Genomic DNA, 24,906 nt, shown 5'->3' with positions numbered 1-24,906 from the left:
TAGATTTCCATATAGAAAAATTCCCAAAGTCCCAAATCCTGAAATTCCTATATCCCAAAATTTGTACATTCTCAAATCTTTGCATCCTCAAATCTCTAGAGTCTAGACCGCCAAATAGCTATATTTTCAAATTTCCAAAATCGTAAATTCTAAAATCCTTGAAATCCAAAAATCTCCAAATCCTTAAATATTTAGAACACCAAATTGCTAGATTGTCAATCCTTAAATCCTTTAGATTTCCACATATCCAAATTCTGAAATTCTCAAAAATACCTAAAAGAAAATGGTTTCTCTCCTCTTTTATCTGCTTTTTTCATTAATACACCTGGTACATTCAGAGAAAGAAACGGCAAAATTCGACTATCTTAGAAATTTGTAATTTATGATTTTTTCTCCTGCCAATAATCCTGGTGACTTCGGAGAAGGGAATAAATTCCACCCTCGGAGTTTCAAGGTGTAACGCCTTTCCGAAGATGAAAATAAATACAGCGGAAAGGCGCGAAAGAAGAGATTACCAGTTTAGCCTACGATTTACTGCATACTTTCATTTTCTGCGAATAAAATAGCTTGGGAACATACTCGTGTATATTCAATCACATTCCTCGCGACATTAACTTTTAGAGATGTTCATTTATTTCGAATTCAATTATATCTAACTTTAAATAAATAATTAATGTACATAATGAATAGTAAAGGCACTTTCAGTTTTGTAATAAATGCAACTTAATTAATAAATTACTAATTATTGCAGCAGTTATAAAATAATTCTTTAGAATTTCAGTAATGATACTTAGTCATGTATCATAATAGACATACAACGATGCTCATATATAATACATATATAAGGTGGTTCACCACATTTTGCCATCTAGATTTGCGTCATTATTATTACTCATAGCAAACATTGTTTCAGATGAAGTTGAATAGTTTTGAGAGGGGCATAGGGTTATTAATGTTTTTTTAAATAGAATCATATATTTTTTATTGTATCAGCCAATGCTCCTTCATATTCTTTACAAAAAAGTATTAATCTATTTACGTGAAAAAATCATTAGTTTAGGAGATATTTTAATTTTAATGTCAATTTACAGAGAAGGTTCTCAATCGAGAAATTAATGACTTACTAACATTCCGTAATATATAATCTTTCTGCATGTGTAGCACTTTTCCCAGCTTCAAAATAAACTGATAACATGTTCATCTTTTCTTCTTTAGAATACTTCATTATGAAGTGATAATTCACCGTATTAGAGACGTAACAGAGACTAAATTCCACTTTTACTGCGTAACAAGAAAAAACAAAAACTCACAATTCGTTCGGTGACACGTGATCTCTCAAAGCATGTAGAAAAACATTTGCTGTTCAGTTAGGGCAATTCATAATATTGACCAGAAAGTCACGATTTCCTAACAAGTTAAAATTAAAATATCTCCTAAACTAATAATTTTTTCACATAAATAGATTAATACTTTTTTGTAAAGAATATGGTAGAGTATCAGCTGATGCAATAAAAAATATATGATTCTATTTAAAAAAACATTAATGACCTTAATATGTCTTTCACACGTCCACCTACAAAATAAATATATCACCAGCATATGCCCCTCTCAAAACCATTCAACTTCATATGAAACATTGTTTGCTATCGGTAATAACAATGACGCAAATCTAGATGGCAAAATGTGGTGAGCCACCCTGTATAATGATACTTCCCTAATTTTTAAGACTAATAGTAACTGATATTTGAATTGTTGAGCTTTCGATCTACAGTCAAACGTATAACTGCGTACTTAATGGTCTGTATGTATTAGTATATTATGCTTCAGAATTTAAACAGTATCCGAATGTAAAGAAGGCTTTAATTGCTAATAATTTTTAACAATTATCCGCCTGTCTCCTGAATATGGTATATGAATATGGGATCTTGTATATCATGCCGAATATTCCTAACAGGTTTTTCGATAACAAGGGTACTCGTAAATAAATGAAAAATGCGAGAAATCGATAATCAAAAGGTATTAACAATATATTTAAGAGAAATAATTAAATACAGCGTGCTCGGTCGAGGCTGGATGTGGACTGCCTGTCCTACGCTTCCTCGTCCAGCCTTCTCGCAGTTAATCGTACATTGTTTAATTTCGATATACGTCGCATATCTCGCTCGCTTTATTCTCAAGATGAATGTTTAGTTGGTCGTGCTTTATTAGGTGGTAAAGCTTCATAAATAAGTGAAGAGGGTCATTCACGCCAAATCGATAACTTTTTGTTTAAATTTTCGATGTTATAAAATTAACTGTCGAAGTCGAAAAAAATTATTTTACAATATACCAATCCGTTATTAGTAAAACGTTATGTATTTTTGAAGTAAAAATACATAAGTGAAGTTTGTTTTCGCCAAAATGGACAAAAATTGCAAACTTCGAAGGGTTGTAATTTCTTAGCAAATTTAAACCTGGCAAAATGATGACTTAACCCCCGCACCCTCTAATTTCATGTAGATTACAACATATTTTGGTTAAAACAAAGTCACCAATGGTGACATCAAAAAGTGATCGATTTGACGTGGAATGGCCTGTGAGATTAACACATGGGGAGATCCCTTCATGAGTTAAAATTGTTATGGTATTGCATTAGTTTCGTTTGGGTTAGATACGAGTTTAATTTTGCTAAGAATTAATACAACGCCGACGACTAATAGCGTCGAAAATCAGTTATGCATACATATGTATGTGTAAGAACTTTTGCCCCATGTCTCACAAACCGCAGCGTCGCCTTTGGCTGTTGCTATTACTGTTGTTGTTACTATATTTCAAATTTCCAACATATTGCAAACTAATCACTAATTCAGTTAATATATCTTCATTTTCGTATGGCAGTGAGTTAAATATTTCAATCCGTTTATTTTGAATGAAGAAAATACATTTGTGTACAATTGGAACTTAAATGCAGCATATAATGAAATATTTTAGAACTGAACTAAACTCTCCGTAAATGTTTTAGCACAACTCTGTTTTTTGCCTTTATTTTTTATATCGTTTTCCTGTCTGCTGCAAAAAGCTTTTAACCTATAGTACGTGAAACGATGTCAACAATTATTATTTCCGGATATTCGTTGATTTAGTTCTATTTTTTATTTTAACTAAAAATTATTTATTTATGCTAAATATGTACGGGTTTTTCAGGTTGACGTGTTTTCAGTTTCAATATTATTATATCATAGAAAATTGAAATTTATATTTATATTTCAATAACTTTGTTAATGTTCAATATAATTAGTGTTTTTTAAGTAAAAATATTAATCTGTTTCTTATCTTCATTTACTATACTCAAACATCTTTTTTCCAGTTTATTAATATGCATCTTATGCAGCTTAAAGTTTTATACAATTTTTGTTTTACACTATTAAAGTATCATTTTTAAGAAAAATATTTTTGTAGTCGGTGTGATTTTTCTATTTGAAAATTTACTAATTTAGCTAAACATAGAATGATCAAACAGAACAAATAGATTAATAATAAGAAAGGCTCTTCAGAAAACATCAATTTCAATCGATTCATCGTGTTATATCTACATGACACGTAATATAAATTTTACCCTAATAGTACCAATTAGTAGTTCCAATTTGCTCGATCCATTAATTTCGACCGCAATCGTTCAGAAGAAAAATATGATATCCACCTTCGACAAAATTAATAACTCAGTGATTTTCTGCAATTTCTTATTTGATTTACGTCTATTCTCTTTCTTCTCTTATTACGAGGTTGTAAATATCTAGCAATACGATAATACTTCATTTATTAATAATTGCATTTCTCAGAGTTTCGATACATTGTGATGATGTACAATAAAGTACCATAATGTAGTGTGAATGACGTCAAAGGACAAACATAATATAACAATTATTATTGTTCCAAGTTCATTTTTACATGTGACGTATTATTGCATATTATATGTTATTTACAGTAAGAAATGTGATATTTAATTTTGATTTCTGATGTCAGAGGTCATTTCAGGGACAAACTGCCAAAGGCCATTTTGAGATTACTCGCTGAAACGTTACGCTATTCGTTTCTGAATGCTAACCTCTACAAAATGGCCTTAACACAAAAATATTCCATGCACATCACATAAACTGCATACGATACATATATTTTTGATATTATCACTACTAAGGATGATATTTAGGTTACTCTTTTTAAGTTTAAGTACAATCTTGTATACACTTTCAAATTTCAATTCAGAATTTAAAAAATTAAGTATATTTTATACTTTTGAGTAATCAATGTGTATGTTGTCGATCTACGATTATGAAGGTATCAATACGAATTTCTGTTAAGCAAAGTATGAGTTAGTTCAGTGTAGAGTAGCAGCAATTTTGATAAAGTTGTATTTATAAAGCTGTAATTTAAAGAACTTAACATTTATCATACTCTTTAATTAGGTTTTATCTAACAATAAGACGAACATTACATCCCACAATTACATAAACGGTGTAGGATGACCTATATTTTAACTATCACTTTTTGATACTATATGGTTTTATGTAACAAACAATATTTAATAAATATAGAGTTTTTAAATCTTATATTAGAAGATTGTGATGCAAATATGAAATACGAGTGGAACAGTAGGATTTGCAGTTATTGCGCTAAAGTAAACAAATATAATGTTTAGTACAGTAGTATGTGCATTTAACATAGTGTGGTCGTGTGGATTCCCACGTATCATTTCTTATAAATAATGATAACTTATTTATTTTATAAATAATGATAATTTAGTTTAAAAATAAACATACGTTAGAATGTCCACTTAACCCCTAGTCATACTTTGATGCGTCTGACCCGTAACGTACCCACAGTTTAAACGTGACAAATCTTACAAAAATTTTACTTATGCTTAAATTTGAAGTTCATATCTAGTTATAATGCACAATGATCGCTGAATATAAAATATGCATAACATCTTAACTTTCTTTATGCGTATAAAAGAACTTTTGCACTTTATCTTTTTATAAAAAAGTTTACATTCTTGGAATTCAAATCTTTCTACAAATTTATTTCCTTAAGTTAGTTTATGAAAAAAATATAAAAGATGGAAAGTTATTATTTTGAAAGTAAAATTTTATTGCATATTTGTATTAATATTCAAAATATAACTATTTATTATGGAAAATATTTCTATAAATTCATCTGTAGTAGTTCTGCTGTTGCGCGGTATAATTTCATTGTACATATTCATAATACTAATGAACTTATTAATGTTCATATTCATAATACTTATGTACTTATTTATGTACACATTTATAATAATTTGTAATACTTATAGCAATCTGTAGCATAAATAATTGCAACAGCTGGTTGCAACATTAATAACATCCATTAAGTGTCTACGGTTTGAAAAATCAGTAACAATATTCCTTGCACGGCATTCAATCTTTAAGAGTACTTTTTTGATGCAATTCATCGTTGAAAATTATTATTGCAGAACTTACAAATTGTATATTGTCTGTTCATCACGCTCTTCGTGTTTTGTGGAAGTTACATTGTTCAAAACCAGCCACACTGCTTTCAGATTATATTCATTCAATTTCTGTAACAGTCATCAAAGAAATTTTCAGGAAATATATAAAAGTGCTCAAACATGTAATTATTTCATGCCACATTATTTTATGAATATTTATTGCAATAATTGGAAATATTTAGTTTGCTAATTATACGTTAAGTTACATTGCGGAGGATTAGAGTCAGATAACGTCAACTCTAAGAATGTGACTTTATATGAGAAGGAACAATAAATAAGATTTACAATAATAAATAATAATAAATTTCTCATAAATTTCACAAAATAAAAACGTTATCCGCAATATCTTTTAAATTATTTATTTTCTTGTACTAACATTTTTGTAGTTAACACTTTTTGTGATCGTATAATCTGTTATTAACAGAAAAAGTAAATTTTAGGAATTAACGTTGTCTGACTCTAAACCCACGATTAGTTAAAGAAAGGTATAATGCACATATTTTGCGCTCATTAATTATTCACGCAGAATTTCGACGATTAACTTGTAATGATGCATATTTTAATGTGATCCATAATTTAGTTAATTCATTTTTAAAGTAGCTTATGTTCTAAATCAGACTCTGAAATTAAACCAAGAAAATGACATTGTACTATTTCACTTTTCAATTATCTATAAGATAAATTTGATTCAAAAACGATGAATTTTATACATAAAATGGTGAATTTGATTTGTATAAGGTTGAATTTCATATGTATAAGAGTAAATTTAATTTGAATAATGCTGAATGTGATCTACGAAAGGATTAATTTGACGTGTAAAACCTGTATATATTAATAAATACTGATCAAATGTATTAGTAATTACTATTCTACATAACACTTCAGATTCGTTCATGTGATGTTAAAAATGTAACAAGTGTCTGATGTGCACAACGAATGTAAACATACAAAAGATCGTAACTAATAATCCATTTAGTAGTATCAAAGTTATATTTATGAATTTAGAACATTCGTTATTTAATGTAATTGAAAAGTAATTAGCTTTATTACTTTCTCATCTACAAACAAATATTTAATAATGATTTAAAAAATTTACAAACTAAATTTCTTCGAAAACGTGTCTGCAAATGAAGAATAGTTATTCCATGTTTCCCACTTATCTTTTTGGTTCGGCTGTACTACCCGGTGTGAGATACCGTGTGTTGCAGTCAATCCAAAATAACAACCATTCGATGTAAGTACTTGGAACTACTACATACTCTTCACAGCAATAAACGAATGTAAAGAAAAAAACGCAGGGAAGGAAGCAGCCTTTATTGGAAAATAAAAAATCGACGTTTCGTGGTGTACGAACCTTATCAATCTAAGTCTTCAGTCTCGATTATTCCCGATAATCGATTTTCTATACATAATTTACCGTAGTTTCGTTCTGTCTTTCGGCCCACTGCGCTGATTCACGAATTTTTTTGTTCCGTTTCCGGTCCGTGCAAACAGAGAGGGCTTGCCTATGGACAGAGTTTATCTTTTGAGCATGACCGGAAATTATCTCATCCAGTAAATTTCCGGTAGCTGTAGCGATCGAAGGACGATGGAAATCGGCACGTATTCAACATGTTCGACGAATTTGCGTAAGTGGAAAATCGTTGGTACGGGCAAACACGTGAACGTGCATCTATAAGTCAAATCACTCATGGTAGGGCTGTTAATGACAGCATGTCAACGCTAATTGCCAACGAGTATACACTAAAAATTTGATGCTCCGTTAGCTCGTATTGATTCGATTCGACAACGGATACGAACTGGAACTGGAAATCGGGAAGATTGATTAGCGCAAGAAATCCTATTTGTTCAATGAATATAAAGTAAATATCCTAATGCTCAAACTAGTCCCGGTAATTAATAGTCAAGTGGGAATTTTGTCAGTAATATCATTTATACGTAATATGAACGTTTAAATTAATTAAAATATAATAGTGGAATGTATTAGGTTTACATATAATTATGAATTTCTATAATTCAATACTTGTACATCACGCAAAAATATTATGGTATCAGGACTTAAACTTTTTTCATAATGATTCGAGCAAACAAGGAAGGGGATACTGAATTTATTAACTCTAGAAGTACCGATATTAAATGCTCGTTTATCGAAGAATGAAAAATAAAATGAAAAGGAAAATAAATAAATATTAAAGCATCAAGTAACATATAGAACTAGTTTTTACCTCAACAAAATATGACAGACATTTCCATAAAATCACGACAATAAAATTTTGTAATATAAAATGATAAATCTGAAAGCAGTCATTTTGACTGGTTGGTAGTTGTAGTGTTAATTGAGAATTCAAACTAATCTTTGATTGAATAATTGGCGAATGACAATATATTTCTAACTATAATAACCGAAATTGCACAGAAAACTCAATAAAATTTGAATGCGATATGATTCACTCTTTATACAAAATGTGTCCTTGTTACATTTTCTCTCACACGAAAGAAATTTTTTGATTGTAGGTTGGTAGCACATTAAGTTGACTTTCACATATGGTACTAACATAATCTTTGAATCCTATATATATAAACATAAAGATATAAAATCATATCTCTAACAATCTTATTTCTTATTAATTTTGTTTGAACATTGAAATTAAGTGTTGTGTTTTTCCATTATGTGATAACGTAACACTGACCAGTCGTTAAACGCCATCAGCAAAGACGCGACTTCATTTAAGACTGAAATATTAAACCAATCAGCCTTAATGACTTATTACATTGTTAATAGTTATCGTGTTAAAATAGGTGTGTTTTATATTCTATACACTTATGTTATTATTAACTACATATACCAAAATATAATTCTGCTTAATTTCAAACTCGTCATAACACCAACTAAACCTAAAATTTTACAATATACTTTTAATTATTTTTCTTACATTATAAAGTCAGATAAATTCGTCACAATGTCGGAGGAAATGAAACAGAAATTAAATTACGCGCAAACGTAAGTTTGTGGAGTAGTAAAAGCCTTTAAAACAGGCACTTTGATACAAATTGCCAGTTAAAAGTTTCGTGTACAAAATTAATTGAGAAGAACCATACAATTATAATTGATTAAATGATTTTATTATAAATTAAATACTTTCATTTCAAAAAATATTACCTTGTTTTTTTTTTAATAAATAATGAAAATGAATAAATTAATACACATTTAATATTTAGGCAGTAATAATTAGCAACTAGAACGTGACATAAATATTGTTTAATTCTCAGCTTGTACGAATATTTTCTTTAATTAATTTAAAGTTCTTTCTTCGACAATGCAGATTCTTATTATTTTATCTGTAAGTCGGAGTTCTACCCTTCTAGATAAGCATATTTAATTACAATTTTACAATATGTAAGTATAAATGAAATTGCAATTATGTTTACTACTTCCTCAGTCGTTCCAGCACTGGGACATTTATCTTAGAGACAAAGAATTTATGCAAGACTGCGCAGAAATAAAATATACGTTCAGAAATGCAGAACTTGCAATTTTATAATGAAACTGTTCTTTCACTTATATGTATAACATGAAATTTTTACACGTCAAATAGTCTTGGACATTATTCAAATAATATGTGTGAATAATATTGAAACTAGAAATATAAAGGTCAAAGGATATCGAGATCTAGCAATCGAAAATTCTAGATATATTGAATGTGGTGATGCAAAAGTATAAGAATATAGGAATACAGTGATATTGAAATTTAGACGCTTAAGTATTTAAATATGAGGACATACGAATATACGGCCTTAGAAATTTAGATTCTGAAAACTTTGGGAATTTGGGAATGTGGGGACTAGGAAATTTTAAGACTCTGGCAATCATAAGCTCTGAAGATTTAGGGATTTCATGGTTTTAGAATCTCAAGATTTGGGGATATAGGAATATGTATAAGGATTAACAGAGTTAAAGATATAAACATCTAAAAATCTATTGATGTAGAGATCTACAAATCTACTGATACAGAGATCTAGGTATCTTGGGATACTTAGATTTAAAGATTTAGGGATATAAAGATATAGGATATTTTTGATATATTAGGTCATCCCATAAGTTCGTGCCGTTTTTCGAGCGGTTATATATGTTAAGATTGTTTACATACCTTTCAGTTTTATGAAAAAACGTAATCACCCTCTCTTTGTATGACTTCTTCCCATTTTTCTGGTAGGGCCATTATCCCGTCTCGATAAAACTTCTCGTGTTTTTATTTAAAATAATTTTGCAAGTCATTTTTGACGATTTCAATATTTTCAAATTTTTTACCCACTAAAAAATGTTGCAATGCTCTGAATAGATGGTAATCAGATGAACAATTTTTTTGTAACGTTTTTGGCGACATGGGGTCTAGCGTTGTCGTGATGGAAAATGACGTTCAACTTCGACACCATCCCCATTTTTTTTTAAATACCTATAAATTGTGGTCTTAGGTATTTTCAGAATATTTGACATCTCTTCTACTGTCAAACTTCGAGATTTTTCGACAAGATCCCGAATCTTGTCTTCATCTGTCTGAGAAGGACGCCCGGTGCGTTCCTCGTCTTCTAAAGAGAAATTACCACCTCTAAAACGTTGGAACCACTTCCTACAGGTGCGAGATGAAAGGGCATGTTCTCCGTACACAGCACATATGTTTTTTGTAGCAATTGTCACAGAACTTCCTTTCCGAAATTCTTATAACATGATATGTCGAAAATGAACACGCATTTCGCTCATGATTTTTTCCTTTTAAAAGTCACTGGCTTCACTAAACTGCGATCTTATACCCACGAAAATTTGCTTTAGACTGTTCTCGAACAGCTCAGATCAAGTGCATTGGTTCCTAAACGCCGTGTTTTTATGCATCGGCACTTGAAATGTATACACGAAAGTCGGCACGAACTTATGGGATGACCTAATAGATTCTGTTATTAATCATTGTCTGCTATATGAACGCTGATTATGTATATGTGTGAGGAATACTAATAAATTAACTTTTATAAAATATTATGTAATTTTACCACAACCTTTCGTATCAGATTATTTGTTATTGTATTCATATAGCAGCCAATTCAAATGAAGAGTTATTCAAACATAATTTACCTAACATCCCCACAAAATGAAGATACTTGTATATGTTATTTCCACAATAAAAATAATAAATTGCTTGTAATAAATTAACAGGTGGAAAATATTTTTCAATTTATTTCAAATTGTACCAATAGTGATATAATATGAATTTATTGTACATTAGAAGGTTTAACAACTAAAATTCCGTAAAATTTGTTAGTTTAATGTTAACCTCGGATGAATAACTGAACGAATCAGAAATGCCAGATCGTCGAACGTTGGTGAAATAATGTCAAGTAGTTCAACAAGATGTCGATCGAAGTCGCACTTTTTTCTTCGAATTGCAAGAAATAAACCCAGACCTCTCTCGTTAATAAAATTCAATGTGTTGTTTGTTAGTAACCAAGCATGGTGGATTTGTTTGTGTTTGTTTATTCTTAAAATTGTGTCAATGATGCATAAATGTATATTCTGGCTTATCGAAGAATAAAGTTGGGATATGTTGAACATTTCAACGGTTACAGTTGGAAGATCTTATAAATGGGTAATATTCAGTTGGTATATTTATCATTTTGTATACCTTTACAAATATTTATCTTAACTATGTTTCAAAATACATTTTTGTGTCTTCATTCTTTGTTTTTCAGTTTTGTATCTTCATTCTTTGTTTTTCATTTTTGCCTCTTCATTCTTTGTTTTACATTTTGGCTCTTCATTCTTTGTTTTACATTTTTGCCTTTTCATTCTTTGTTTTTCATTTTTGTGTCTTCATTTCCTGATGTATCGTTTTGTGACCGTTTTTATACCTTTATTTTTGTGTTTCATTTTTGTACATCATTTTTCATGCAAAATGCTTTTGGAGACCAATTATAAAATTCATCATTTAGATCTTATAACTTCTTTAATATTTAATCTTAAAATATTAAACTTAACTTTAATCTTTCATTAGAGGGCAGGTGTAGGGTTCTTACCTATTGATGGACCGCGTGAAATATTAAAATATAAAATTGTTTAAAGTAGTACAGATTCACTTTTTATTCAAATCCCTTTTCACTCAGAGTATGCATTACCGGTAAATAAGCCGATAATACTTATCGTTTCTCAAGGTGAGGATTTGAAAGTTCAGAATTGTAGAACTTTGATACTTTTCAAATTTGAACTTAACAGATTTCTGAAGCTTAGGGTAGTGAAAGCTTGAGATTTCAAACGTTTGATATTTTGAAATTATAATTTTGCAACTTTAAGGATTTGACACTTCAGAATTTTACAATTTACGAATGTTAAGGTGGCAGAGGCTTATTTGAGATATTTAAGATATTAGAATTTTGAAACATTAGAGATTTTTGTTTTTGAAAATTTTCAGTAATTTTTAACTGGGGGCTATTTAAATTCCATAACTAGAAATTTTTGAATTCTGAATGCTGGAACTACGTAGCTCCAAGAATTTTAATCTTCAAGACACTTCTTTCAAAACATTTGAACGTTATGACTTTGGAAATAACGCTTTAAAATTCTTATAATAATCTTTTGTCAAATTTAGAAAAATATTAATTATGAAAAACAAGCGAAAATTACATATTTGATTTTAAAAACGCATCTCTGAAAAGTATTCCAAGAGTAAAACAGAACTAATGCGAACATAATATGAAGTGTGTGTTTTAAGAAATAAAAAAGGATGATAATATTATTCAGAAAATAAACTTATGACTCTCAGAAGCAAAAAGTAAAAAATATTTCTGCTGGTGTATTAAGTAGCCACTAGTCGTTTTTTTATTAGAATATAAAGTAATCTTTTGTATCCCTGGTGAAGATTTCCTTGGCAAACGTTGCGTTATCACAACCATTTTCTTCTCGAATCAAATACAATTCCAGTACAAAAGTTTCCTCTACATTAGATATATCTAATCATTGATCGATGTCGATGCTGTCTTCTGCACTTAAACGTTCCTTCTGGGTCGTATCACTGCCACTGCAACTAATGCTTCGTCTCTATTGTGTTTGAAAAGATCGAAATCTTTTCCTTTGGTGGCGCTAGACGTGCATTGGACGTGCAAGATCGATCGAACCATCTTCCAGTTGGCTCTTCCGATAACTAACGTTTTTCACCACAAAACGATTCTGTTTCACGACACGTCCTTTAACGTTTCTTCATCATTTCTCCACGATTCTGTATTATCAAAAGGAAAATTTGTTACTTTCCTTTATTAACGCGTTATATGCCGCAGTGAAAATAGCCATACATATATGAGTTGTTTATTTTGAAAGTACGGGAAGTCCATTTTTTATCGCCAGATATTTAGGGATTTACATTTTAATAAATTTAAAAATATTGGTAAGCACTGATAGATTCATTTTTTGTATTTTATGGTGTTAAATAATATATGTTTATTACTTAATAGTGTTTAAAATATTGGTTTAAAAGACGATGGTTTCATTATTCCCCTAGTGGACTTGCCTTACTTTCAAAATTAAAAAAATACTGTAACTCATATAATTAAAGCAACAAACTTACGCAAATGTATGTTTGCATAAACATCTGCAGCCTGTCTAATATTATATTTTCATCTTGTTAAAGTAAAAATATACTTTTAACGAACAAATTTATTTTTGAATGCGAATATAGATCTTATTGTTAGACGTTGCAGTTAAAATTACAGGTGCTTAAACGGTCTACGAATCATAACTACTATTTGATTCAAAGCAAATTAAAGTTCTATTTATGTATAAGGTATGGAAAAACGTGCCAATGGTGCTTGTGTAATGGTATAATGAGGTGAGAATTCGTGAAGAATAGATATAGGAAGCTGTAAATGCCTACAACAACTGGTATTACAATTCACGACGCACAGATAGCAAATTATAATGGCGATTTTAATGATTCACGCATAAATAGGTATCGATAACCTCTGGAAAATCCGATTATGATTCGATTTGCAGTAGAATGCTTCGCCTGATAATGGTCAAGCTATTCTGAATGTTCGTTAAACTTCTTTATATTGCTTGTATGTACCAATTTCCCTTTATCCAACCACTTTAAATATTTTCTTTGAATTATATATCTTTGAAATCATCATTTCAATAATTGGACTTCTGAAGGAATTAATTTCAAACGTACTTTGATTTATTGATCATAGGGGTTATCAGTGACAAATGCTTCCAACCGTACAGTTGAATAATTAAATTACGAAAATTCTAAGTTTTATTGCATTGATCGTAATTATTTAACCAGTTGACGGTGGAATTTACTTTCAAAAGGTCACCACAGGGTGCGGAATTAAAATCAAGGAAAAACGTGTATACACGTCGAACGCAGGGCAAATGGCACTGTTATACATTTTACGAAAAACCAGGAAGGATTACATTTTTATTCGTCAAAAAAACTAACAATTCGTTTCTGGATATGTTATTCTTATTAAAAGCTTGAAAATTGTCAAGAAATAATACTATATATAAACAAGTCTTGTGTAAAAATGTATAAGACTTTACCTCACAGAGCAACGTGCCATTATTGGCCCTGCTAATTACTGACGCAGTTTCTCAGCAAATCAACGCTGGCCGTCCAAGTCGCGGGTTAGGTATGTAATTAGTTTTGATACGCGAGCCCCATAGTCCAGTATATGGAATATTTCCATATGAAATATTAGGTCTACCGGAAAGTGCTGTCCGTTTTTAGAATTAACCTAACCATTCTAAAACGGGCAGAACTTTCCGCTAGACCTAATACGTAGCGGTCGTATTGGTAATGTAAAGCAGTGCTCGGATTTAGTTGCACTTTTCGGGCCGATTTCGGAGTAGATGCCTACCGTGCCCCTACTCCCGCGCTAGACTGCCCACGTGACGCCGTGTGCCAGGGACGTCGTACGATAGATTTGTCGGGATCCATCCGTGATTAAAAATTTTGCTTGCACTGTTAATAATTATTATTTTTACAGATTATTAAAGTTATTAATACTATGTTTACATCTATAAATATCTTTTATATATACATATAATAACAATAATACATGTTATAATAATTACAATTTTGTCAATAGTTTTCCATATCTCCCAAGAGGTACTACTGTTGATGCGTTTTTTTTAATTGGTTTTCCCTATAGGCCTATTCCACTAAATAAGAAAAACGACAGTGACTCGGCAGGAAAGTCCAAACGACCCAGAAGATCGAAGGAAAATTAAAATATTTTCGATTTCGTAGGGGGACACTTGCGTGCCTTTCCTTGTAAGTACTGGTACTCGTATCAGTATCAATATTAGTGCTAGTAGAAATACAGATATAAAAATATATTTTACCATTACTAATACTAGCATCACTATCGATATAAGCATAAATACAATATCAATATCAACACTAGTATCACTAGCAATAATGACTTTAATGATAATAATCATATCAATACCAGAGCTAATATTAATATATCTAGCAATGCAAATGCTATTGTGCCAATACCAATACCGGTACTAGTTATAATTCCAAAAATATAGGTATTAATAGATCATATTGATTATGTCATATATTACTATGATAATAACAAGGATCAATACTAATATAAGTACCAATAATTGCTATTAATATATTAAATAATTATGATATTAGTATAAATATCATAATTTCAATACCAATAACAGTACCTTATATCATTACTACAACCAACACTAATGCGAAGCTTAATACTAACAAAGCAAGTACCATCATTAATAGTAAATCCAATACAAATAATAAGTGAATAAGTAATTCTTTACCAATACCAATGTCGTAGGTAATAATAATTTCCAAGTTAATACCAATGTCAGTATTATTATAAATATCAATAACAATAACAGTACTAACATTAATATCACTGTAGATAAAAGTTTCAATATGTAAACTTACAATACTATTAACATTAATAGTGATACTAACAAGTTTAACAACTTTTGAGTTGTTTTATATTGATTATTGTTATTGATTAGTGTTATCAATAAGTAAATAATCTTTATTTATTTTAATCAAAAATTTCAAATTGACTATAACCAAATAGTCACAAAATGCCGAAATTGATCTCCCTTCAACAAAAATGAATTTATTCAAACTTTATATTCAAATGGATTGCTGCGTTCGAGTTTCGTGCAAAATGCATACATGAATGAAAAACAATAATTCTGTAACAGTGTTGTGTTACCAGTTAGTATTCTGCATCTAAAGGAAAGGAAAGAACGGAAGGCCAGTGATCTTTCACGAGTTTAAAAGTCGAAGTGCGAGATCTTGTTACGTGGGTGAGAACGCGCATGCGTATAGAACTGTGTATATGTGTGTAATGGTGGAGAGAGTTGCACGCGCACGATGCAGCTGATGACCTTGAACTCCCTGCTGATGTTCGACCTCGTGTTCCTGTTTTTCCTGTTCCTCGTCGGGGTCTCCTGCCTCGTGTACTATCTGCCCGGTACTCGAGCCAATGATTTCGCACCGCATGAACTCATTACCTCAAGAACACCGCCGCGTTACGACGCGCCTATCGACAATGTTTAAGGTGAGCTACTATTCTTGAATCACATTCTGGTCAAATACTTGTTTACTTCATAGATACCTACATCCGTGTGCAACATAAGGGAGCGTCCATATTATGTCAGTAATTGGCGCCAGTAACCTTGGCAGTGGGTAGTCAGATTTTTGCGTTGTTTGCTTTATACCAGGTGCGTCGTCTGAAAAAGAAACCATTTTCTTTCCAAAATGCCCAAATTCCTGCATCTTCCAATGTTAAGATTCTCAAATTCTACATTCTCAAGTTTGTGATGTCCAAATCATTTAATCCCTTTTGAAAGTAACAGAGATTACTTAAATTAAAGATTAGGGAATCGATTTGCATATTCTTAGATCTCCTAGATTCCTGTATCTCTAAATTCCTATGTACCTAAATCGCCATGTTTCTAAATTATTATATCCGTGAATCTCAAAATTCTTAAACCTCACAGCCCCACAATTTCTCTTTAAAATATATCTAGATCTGGAGGGACATTATTTCTTCTATGGCAATTACATTTGCAGGTTTCTGATCATTTTTTTTTGTTGAAGTATGAAGTTGTTATTCATTTTAATTATTATAATGACAGCTAGCAAGCAATGTTATATGTATATCAACAAATCGTGAAGTAATGCAGTAAGTCTGCATTAAAAGATTGTAATACTTGCGAATAGCACTTTTCAAAGTTAATTAATTCTTGAAAATGTGCAATAAATATATTTTGTCAATTGTTAAATACAAACCTGTTGTAAATGTATACACATAGTAAAAGTAAATGGTAGGTTCGAGGTACAAAAGCATATTAAGGCATAGATGAGCATTCTTCATGCTTTTAAATTGATTCTCCGAATTATATATCGGATTGTATAAAAATTTGTTTTTCGTCATACTAACTCTGCATTTTCTCTTATCTTATATACGTAGAAGCATAAAATTCGCATTGTCATACAATGGATATTATCACTTCAGTGTCTAGATATAAATCAATAAAAAACTTGTAATCCTAAATCAAAGGGAAAGTTTCGGAAATATTATAAATTGTAAACTATTGAAATATAGGTGCCAGAAAAAATTCCGTTAGATATTTATAAAAAATTAATAGAATTAATGCCAAAGCAGTCAGAGGATATTATTGCATCAATAAAACATTTTACTAAATATTAATTTCAGTGATTTCAGGTTTGATGAAATAATAATTTAATCTGTCGTGTTATAATTATGAATTTTTGAAAGTGTTATTTTACTTAATGTTAATAAAGATTTACTTTTGTATTAGGTTTTGATTTAAATGTAACGTTCGTTTTCTTTTACTTACTTATAATCTCAATACACTAGATGGTTGAATATTTTTGTAGGTGACTTACATGATGAAAAATTCAATAATTCGATATTTCACAAAAACCTGAAATTTGACAAGAATATAATTCAATTAAAGCGAATAACAAGTCCATTTGTTATTTCGATTATGAAACGAGCATAAGGATAAAAATGGTAATTGGAGCGGAAACGAGCCATACACTTGATACTCAAATAATTTGATATGCACGTATTTGATAGAAAGTATCTACACGTACTGAAATTTTAGGTATTCAGTATCAATTATGGATTCATGCGATCATCTTTTCCAATTGAAACTAAACCAATGTCGTACTGAATTACAAATGTTCGATATTCTATGGAGGTATCGATATCCATTTCATATAACGAAGTAATCGATATTTCCGTATTAGCTTCAAGCATACTGTATACGTATGTATTTAATGTAGCCATCTAATTGATAACAATACTGGCATAGAAATGTTTCAGTAGTATCGATATTTTTTTGTACGTACATTCATTTTCGATATAAAGGTAAATGTCTCATTGGTAAAACGATTAAGAATGTAGTTAAGATAAATGCATTTTCTTTTATATTTAGCCAATGCAAAATTATAACCAAATACTTTCATTCAAACAGATAAAATTTGTAGCTTTAAATAAAGTAATAAGAATCTGTATTTGCAAAAGAAAACATTTTAATTAAAGTTTGAAAATTTTCATACAAGTCTGGAATTAAATAATACTTATGGCATGTTTTAGTCATTAATTGTTACGGATCCCAGTATTAAATATGTATTAATTTAATTATTTTCATTATTCAATAAAGAGAAATTAAGTTGATAATATTTTGTGGAATGAAACTATTTTATTTATAATAGATTCATTTAATCAATCACGATGGGTATTTTCCTCCTGAATTAATATTGGTACATAAGACTTTCCATTGGTAACTTATAACGAAGTGCTTGTTTTAAAAGCTTCTAGTGCTACACAAACATCTTTTTACGAGTAATTGTTTTCCTTTTCCTCTTCCTTCGACATTTTACAGAATTTATGATTGTACATACAATATATGAAAAATGATCAAAACTATAATTATTATAAAATTTTATGTTATGTTGATATTATGACAAACTTAGGAATAAACAAAGATTTATATTTTTATATTTAGAGAGTTCAATATTAACTGTATTATTATACATATATTTAATATTGACATGAACGTCTAGAATACAGAACATATTTACTTTAATACGATAAATATTAACAATATAATAAACTAAAGTTGAATTATTCAATAATTACTGATTAGTTCATGTCACGTTCTCATGTATTAGTGAAGGAACGCAATTCTTCATTTCAGTATTTAAACAAAATTAATAAATAATAAGATTAATTTGAATTTTCTATTATTTAATAAATTTAAAATAGCTTCATTACTTAAAAAATTATATATTATTGATTAATTAAAACTTTAACGAAAGTAATCCTTCGCTTCCTTGGATCGTTACGAAACGAGTTTAAAAACGATTAATCTTGAAGAACTTTATGATAATATTATTGCGTGGTATATGTTGTGACGGATCGGTGGGGGAAAGCCCGAAGGGGGTTCCCTGGAGTGGGGGCAGTTAGGGAAAACGGCCCTCCACGCACCGATGCTCATACCCACGGCCGATTTATTTAACGGGGCGCCAGTGCTAATGCACTCGTCCGTAGTAATCGCCCTTCCGGCTGCTCTGTCGGGAGCGGGAATCAGAGGGGGTCAGAAAAAAAATTAGTAAAAGACCCGCGAGTTTGTATCCAACAAAGACAAATACTTTTATTCGGGCCTCCAAGTGGGCCACGTAAGCAGAACAGAAAATGAATTCGCGTGGGCCCCACGCATTACAAGCAACGGTCGAGGAATAAGGGGGTCGACTCGCCAATTGCGAGGGAGGCTTTCGCGGCGCGGGGGCACACAGTACGCGCGAGTACAAAGATAGAAAGATAGAGAAGTACAAATAAAAAACGCCGAGGTATTCATCCGCGAAGGAACACGCTCTCTTAGGGGTCGTGGACAACAAGGGGACGTTGGTTCTAAATACCAAATACAGCGAAAAAGAAAAGAGATAAAGCAGGGGGGGGGGGGGGGGGGACGGTGTCGTTGTAGACCGTTCGCGACCTCTAGGGTCCTCGTCACTGGTGCCAGGGGTCCTATCGCCCTCGCCCACGCGCAAATAAATAATACCAAAAAAAAAAGAAGGGTAAGGAGAAGACTTCTACCTTTTTGGCGCTGTGGTCCGACGTGTCCACACTGGGGCGGCGACGAAAAATCCACACAGGCACGCACACAGTACACAAAAAAACCAAAGACCGGAGAAAAAATGAACGCACTACTGATAAACCAAAAGAAACGGAGCAAAAGAACGAAACGCAGAGCAAAAACAAAAGAAACGGATTTTAAATTGAAACGGGGGGTTGTGACGTAGACTCGACTTTCGGTCGCGGCAGCTCGCTTGCTTCTCTCGATCTTCTTCCCCGGTTCGCGGTATTCCCCCACCCCGAGGATTTCGGCATCGAGGATGGGTCATCCCACGGTGCTGTTTGGTGGCCAGGTCCTGGGGCCCTCTCGAGGTGGCAGTTGGGGGTGGTTTGTCCCCAGGCCTGGCGTTTCCCGGTGGTCGGCTGCCGGTCGCCCCCGCGGAGGATGACGGGGTGGCGCCGCGACCGGACAGCCGGTGTCCTCTTCGGTGGACCCATCCCGCGCCTCCGTCGCTCAGGGAGAGGTTCCTCCGCGACCGGGGACAACGGTGGCTCCGGTGGTGGTTGGAGGCAGCAAGGGGGGAAGAAAAGCGGGGCTCGCAAAATACAAAAAAAAAGAGCGCTCGAAAGAAAAAAAAAGGGAAGAAAAGAAGAAGAAAAAAAACACATTCACCCGGCACACTCTCACTCATACTTGCCCCAGCGGCGAGGGAGTCCGCTTGGGCGGAGGAGTGGAGCCGGCAATTCGGGAGGATCCTCGTAACGAGGCATAACAACCAAAGAAAAAGAAGGTTAATCAACATAGTGAAAATATGCCTCGTTACAATGTATTGAATTATATAAACTTATAATTATATTTATGTAAAATTAATTCACAGTACTATTGCATTTTGATTAATTTAAATGCTCAAAACGAACGAAGATAACAAAATTCTCACTGAATGGTTAGTTACTCGGACTTGTTTGAGTACTAAAACTTATAAAGATTTAGTTTATATTTTTCGATATTACCAGACCGAAATTCGCAGACTGGTATCAAGAATTTCTATACAACATCAGTACTGATACTGTTCGTAAATACGAGTAGTTCAAACCTTTGCTTGATGTCTTCAAACATTCATTGTTAATATTTTAATATTAATATCTATATTCAACATATTTGCCATGAGAAAGGAAATTTGCTTTAGATAGTTAAAATATAGTAAACTTAAAAACATGTTAGTAATTTGTGCACAGTATAGAATAATAATAAATTAAACATTAATAAACGAAATGCTGGAATTTAATTAATAAATAAAACGGATCGAGATATACTTTTCTTTCCTAAAATCAAATTATATCTTTAATTTGTAATTTTTCCTTTGCAAATAATTAGTTATTTAATATAAAAATATTGATTTTTCGTTTGGCTTACGATTTAATCAAATTCTTTGTCGAAATATTAATCAAATTTTGCCGATAATATTGAAGAAATTTTAAACAATAAAGATACACATTTTTAAAAGGAAAACAACTAGAACAAATTTTTACCGTAATTATTCTTTATTTCAATTTTGCAATAAGTATTTCTATTATAATTCTGTGGCGCCCTTGGCACCACATACGCCATTGCCTTTTCTGTTTTTATATTCTTTCTGTTTTATAAAATTCTGTTTCCTTTTTTCTATCTTCTTTAGCTTTACGTTCTGTAATTGTTTTCGCTTTCTATAGGGTCTCGCCGGGGCCTGGTCAGTGTCAACGCTCAGGCCCCTGCGAACCTCTTCACTTTCTGTTTTATGATTCTCTTCCGCTGTACCTCTCCTTTTCCGAACTCTTCAACGGCTTTTCTGGATTTTCCCACTTTCTATATTTTCTCTCTTTCTAAACGGTTTCTTTCTTCTTTTACTGATGAGTTTTCGAGGAGAGGTTTTAATCAGCGACGAGACAGTCCGTCAAAGTCGTTCGAATACGTTACATCATTTTCCCTGCTCGTACGCATTTAATAAACTTGTGTGGAACGCAACTTAGGCTTGATTATTGTGTTTAACCTTTATGCATTTCCCACAATTCTGTTGAGTGTAGATGTTATCGCTTAAAAATAATTGAGCATACAGGTTTACAGTTTCATATTTAGATATATTAAATATATTAAATTCAAACACACTATGGAGAGTTACAGGAATACTGGAAGTTTAATTTCGAAAACCCCTTATGGTATCGTGTTACGCACGTGACGCACATAATTGTTAAAATGCGATAAATCTGGCTCATATTTTCACCATGACTGAATTTCGACTTTAATTTTAATTACAACCCGTCCACCAATGGTCGCCATATTCAGAATATCTATAACATTTGAATATTCTCCGTCTGTCTCTACATTACAATAATAATTAATGTGCTCTGACGCGCTTGTTGAAAATCATAGTTGAGGGGTTTATGTTTATACAAACTATCTTTACAAAAAGAAATATACGCTTTTATCTTCGCAACTATTGCAAATGAATGTTTTACTACAAAATTTATTCGTATTTTTTTTATTGCAACAATAATTTTGCTTCTATGAAATGTGCAATAAAGAGCTTAAATCTGTTCGAATGCAAATAAATGATAGAGAATGTGAAGAATTGGCAATGTTTTATTAACTGCATATCTTAAACTATTGAATTTTATGTAATATTATACGTACAAAATTACTCAGTAAATTAACTGATAAATTCGCTAACCTGAACGGAAAAAACAGACTATATACACTTGATCGGATACAGAGGAAAAAGGGTTTTCCTGGAAGGCAAGTGCCGATAAAGCGATCCACAGAAATTTTCGCAATATTCACGGTACAGCGTTCAAGAGGTGAAGTTTCCTTTTCCTTTTACGGGTCTATGGTAAAGGTAAATTTCAAAAAGCGGAGATGGGGCTCGATATCCTTCGTATATACAGATTCTTTTGCGAAAATAAAATTATATTCAGAAAAGCTACTTTGGACGATAACCTTTGGTACTATCGTTGATACTCTCATTTTTTTCTTCGGTTCACAATAAAAACTATTAATCGTTGTACATCAAATTATCATATATTACATATATTTACATATATATTACACATATATATTTACATATATATTTACATATATTTAAAATTTGAAACTTAAAAAGCATCATTGTTTATACTTTACTAATCATATGTAAATGCAAGCCTAAATAATCAAGTTTATGTAACTTCAGTATAATGACTTTGAGTATAATTTAGAATTTTGTCAGTATAATTTAAATAACTTAAAATTATTTATTTTTTAAAAATATAGTAGAACTAAGAGGCTACCTATTTTAAAAATTAACCTTTAAATCCAAAAATTCCATATCTTAAAAATTTGAAAATGTGACTGTTCGAAAATTTTGTAGATCACATATAATGCTCGATTTAACGGAAAGTTACAGTAGGCTTCTCCCTGTACACCACCCTGTACACCAAGGAAACTCTATATGGTGTCCGAGTATACAGTTTGATGCAATAAATAAAGTATATACTTGGTATCTATTTCTCTAAGCGTCAAAACCTCGAAACCTCTCAAAACGCAAGAAAGTTTCAAGTTTGGAGAATTCGATACTTTGCACTTTTTCCGTGATTCGAAACTCTCGAAACGCAACCAAGAAATCGTATAAAATCAATGAACAAAGAGTGGAAGCGTACAAAAACATTTGATTATTGCACTGTTGTATATTTCAAATATTTGGTGCGTCACATTTTGCAAATGCTGGAAAACTAGTTTTTTTCTTGAGAATATAAATAAATTGATACTCAATCGGGGTCGTAGAACTGCAGAGCAGGTACCTGTGACGTATGTGAGCTTAAAAAATTTTGTTGACATCAGTTCTTAAAATAAGATATTTCTCCAGCAAAGCAAAATCATCACTTCAAGTTTTGTGAGTTTCGAAATGTTAATGCTTTGAATTCGAGTTTCGAAAATTTATAGTCATATACATATATGTATAAATATGTACATAAGCAAATAGGAACAAAACAGAAAAATCATCTGTTTATGCGGATTTCGGCGTCCGTTGGAGGTGTTGGAAATATCTCACTTACTGCACATAAATGTTTCAACGATACTGTCAGATGCATAAACAGCTTCATTCGTCGCGTTACAGCGAGTTCAAGCTGTTTTTCGTTTTTCTCTCTATCCTTTTTATTCTACATCGAGACGATTGCGTGTCGCTCGAAATGACGAACAAGTCGATGACAAGTTGGCAGCGGGGTGAATCGCAATTTTTCATATTTGATCGAACGGTCGACCGCACGTCGCTGAACAACCAAGCTGAAATTTAAATTCCTGTTGTCTGACTGACGCACACGTGCTACCGGATTTAATGTGTGACCGAGCATTTGCCGCTTTCTGGAATACCATACTTCTGACGGCGCTAATATCGTTGCTTTTTAAACGAATATGGGAAAACGACTGGCACCGAAAACCACTGAACTGGAAGTACACACGTGACACAAGTGTTTGTAATATTTTCAAATTGAGAAAAAAATGGCCTTCTGGGATAAATAAAAGTGAAAAAGGGTGTTCGTAATTTTTTTCTTGCGATGTTTAGGTTCTGCATTGAAACCTTCCTCAAATTTTATCCGTTAAAATATTGGTAAAAATTTCTTTGTAACAAGATATACAACATCCTTTGTAAACTACAAGTTTTAATTATTGGATAAAATTCGATTTGTTTCTTTATCAAATTACATGGACTTTTTCCGTTGAACTTTTAGAAGAATTAAATGGTCACTATTAGTAAACATTCTATACAGAATTATACACAGTTCACAGATATATTATTTAGTATGTTTTTCTTAACCGGTAAGGAATTAAAAAAGAAAAAGTTATAATACATTTTATTGACAACACGACATATATCATTTTTTTATATTATTTCTGAAGAAATGAAGGTGATCTTCAGTTTTTTAAATTGAATGCTATACATATGTTACCGTGAAAGATCTAAGTTGGAAAATGTCGACTTTCACCGGTGAATGTCAACACATACCAAATACGTCGGCGAAAGATCGAATATTTTATTACATTCTTGTACATTCGGACCTTCACTGGTGTATGTCGACAATCACAGATATGCTCTGGTGGAGGTCCAAAAGAGAGGAGCCGACAAAGAAGCGACTGGCTCTCTCCCGCCAAATCCTGTGTTCTGCTGGCAGTCAGTCAGCTTTGTCAATCTTATGCAAGCTTTGATGATGCGAGCAACGTTTTC

The 24,906-nt window shown here is 31.8% G+C and overlaps 1 protein-coding gene and 2 long non-coding RNA genes across 8 annotated transcripts in view; 1 reads left to right on the top strand and 2 right to left on the bottom strand.

Annotated features, from left to right (window-relative positions):
• The window catches only part of LOC100878472 (uncharacterized), a 422,291-nt gene that overhangs the window by 158,118 nt on the left and 239,267 nt on the right, over positions 1 to 24,906 (top strand). Inside the window, exon 1 of one of the 6 annotated variants that reach the window (XM_076533668.1) lies at positions 15,981 to 16,120. The exons of the other annotated variants lie outside the window; for them this stretch is intronic. The gene's annotated coding sequence lies outside the window, so the exon portion shown is untranslated. Of the gene's footprint in view, positions 1 to 15,980; positions 16,121 to 24,906 lie in introns of those variants that run through there. 6 annotated transcript variants of the gene reach the window in all.
• Positions 12,361 to 15,127, bottom strand: LOC143264854 (uncharacterized). The gene is made up of 3 exons (XR_013038824.1): positions 14,634 to 15,127; positions 14,100 to 14,520; positions 12,361 to 12,780 (listed from the first exon to the last, which is right to left on the bottom strand). It is a non-coding gene; the product is annotated as an uncharacterized LOC143264854 (long non-coding RNA).
• Positions 15,962 to 19,929, bottom strand: LOC143264818 (uncharacterized). Its single transcript, XR_013038779.1, has 3 exons — positions 19,694 to 19,929; positions 16,182 to 16,292; positions 15,962 to 16,102 (listed from the first exon to the last, which is right to left on the bottom strand). It is a non-coding gene; the product is annotated as an uncharacterized LOC143264818 (long non-coding RNA).

This window comes from Megachile rotundata, chromosome 7, assembly GCF_050947335.1.
Source record: "Megachile rotundata isolate GNS110a chromosome 7, iyMegRotu1, whole genome shotgun sequence".
Taxonomy (NCBI): Eukaryota; Metazoa; Arthropoda; class Insecta; order Hymenoptera; family Megachilidae; genus Megachile; species Megachile rotundata.
The sequence above is the reverse complement of the archived record's forward strand: the minus strand, read 5'-3'. Positions and strand labels throughout refer to the sequence as shown.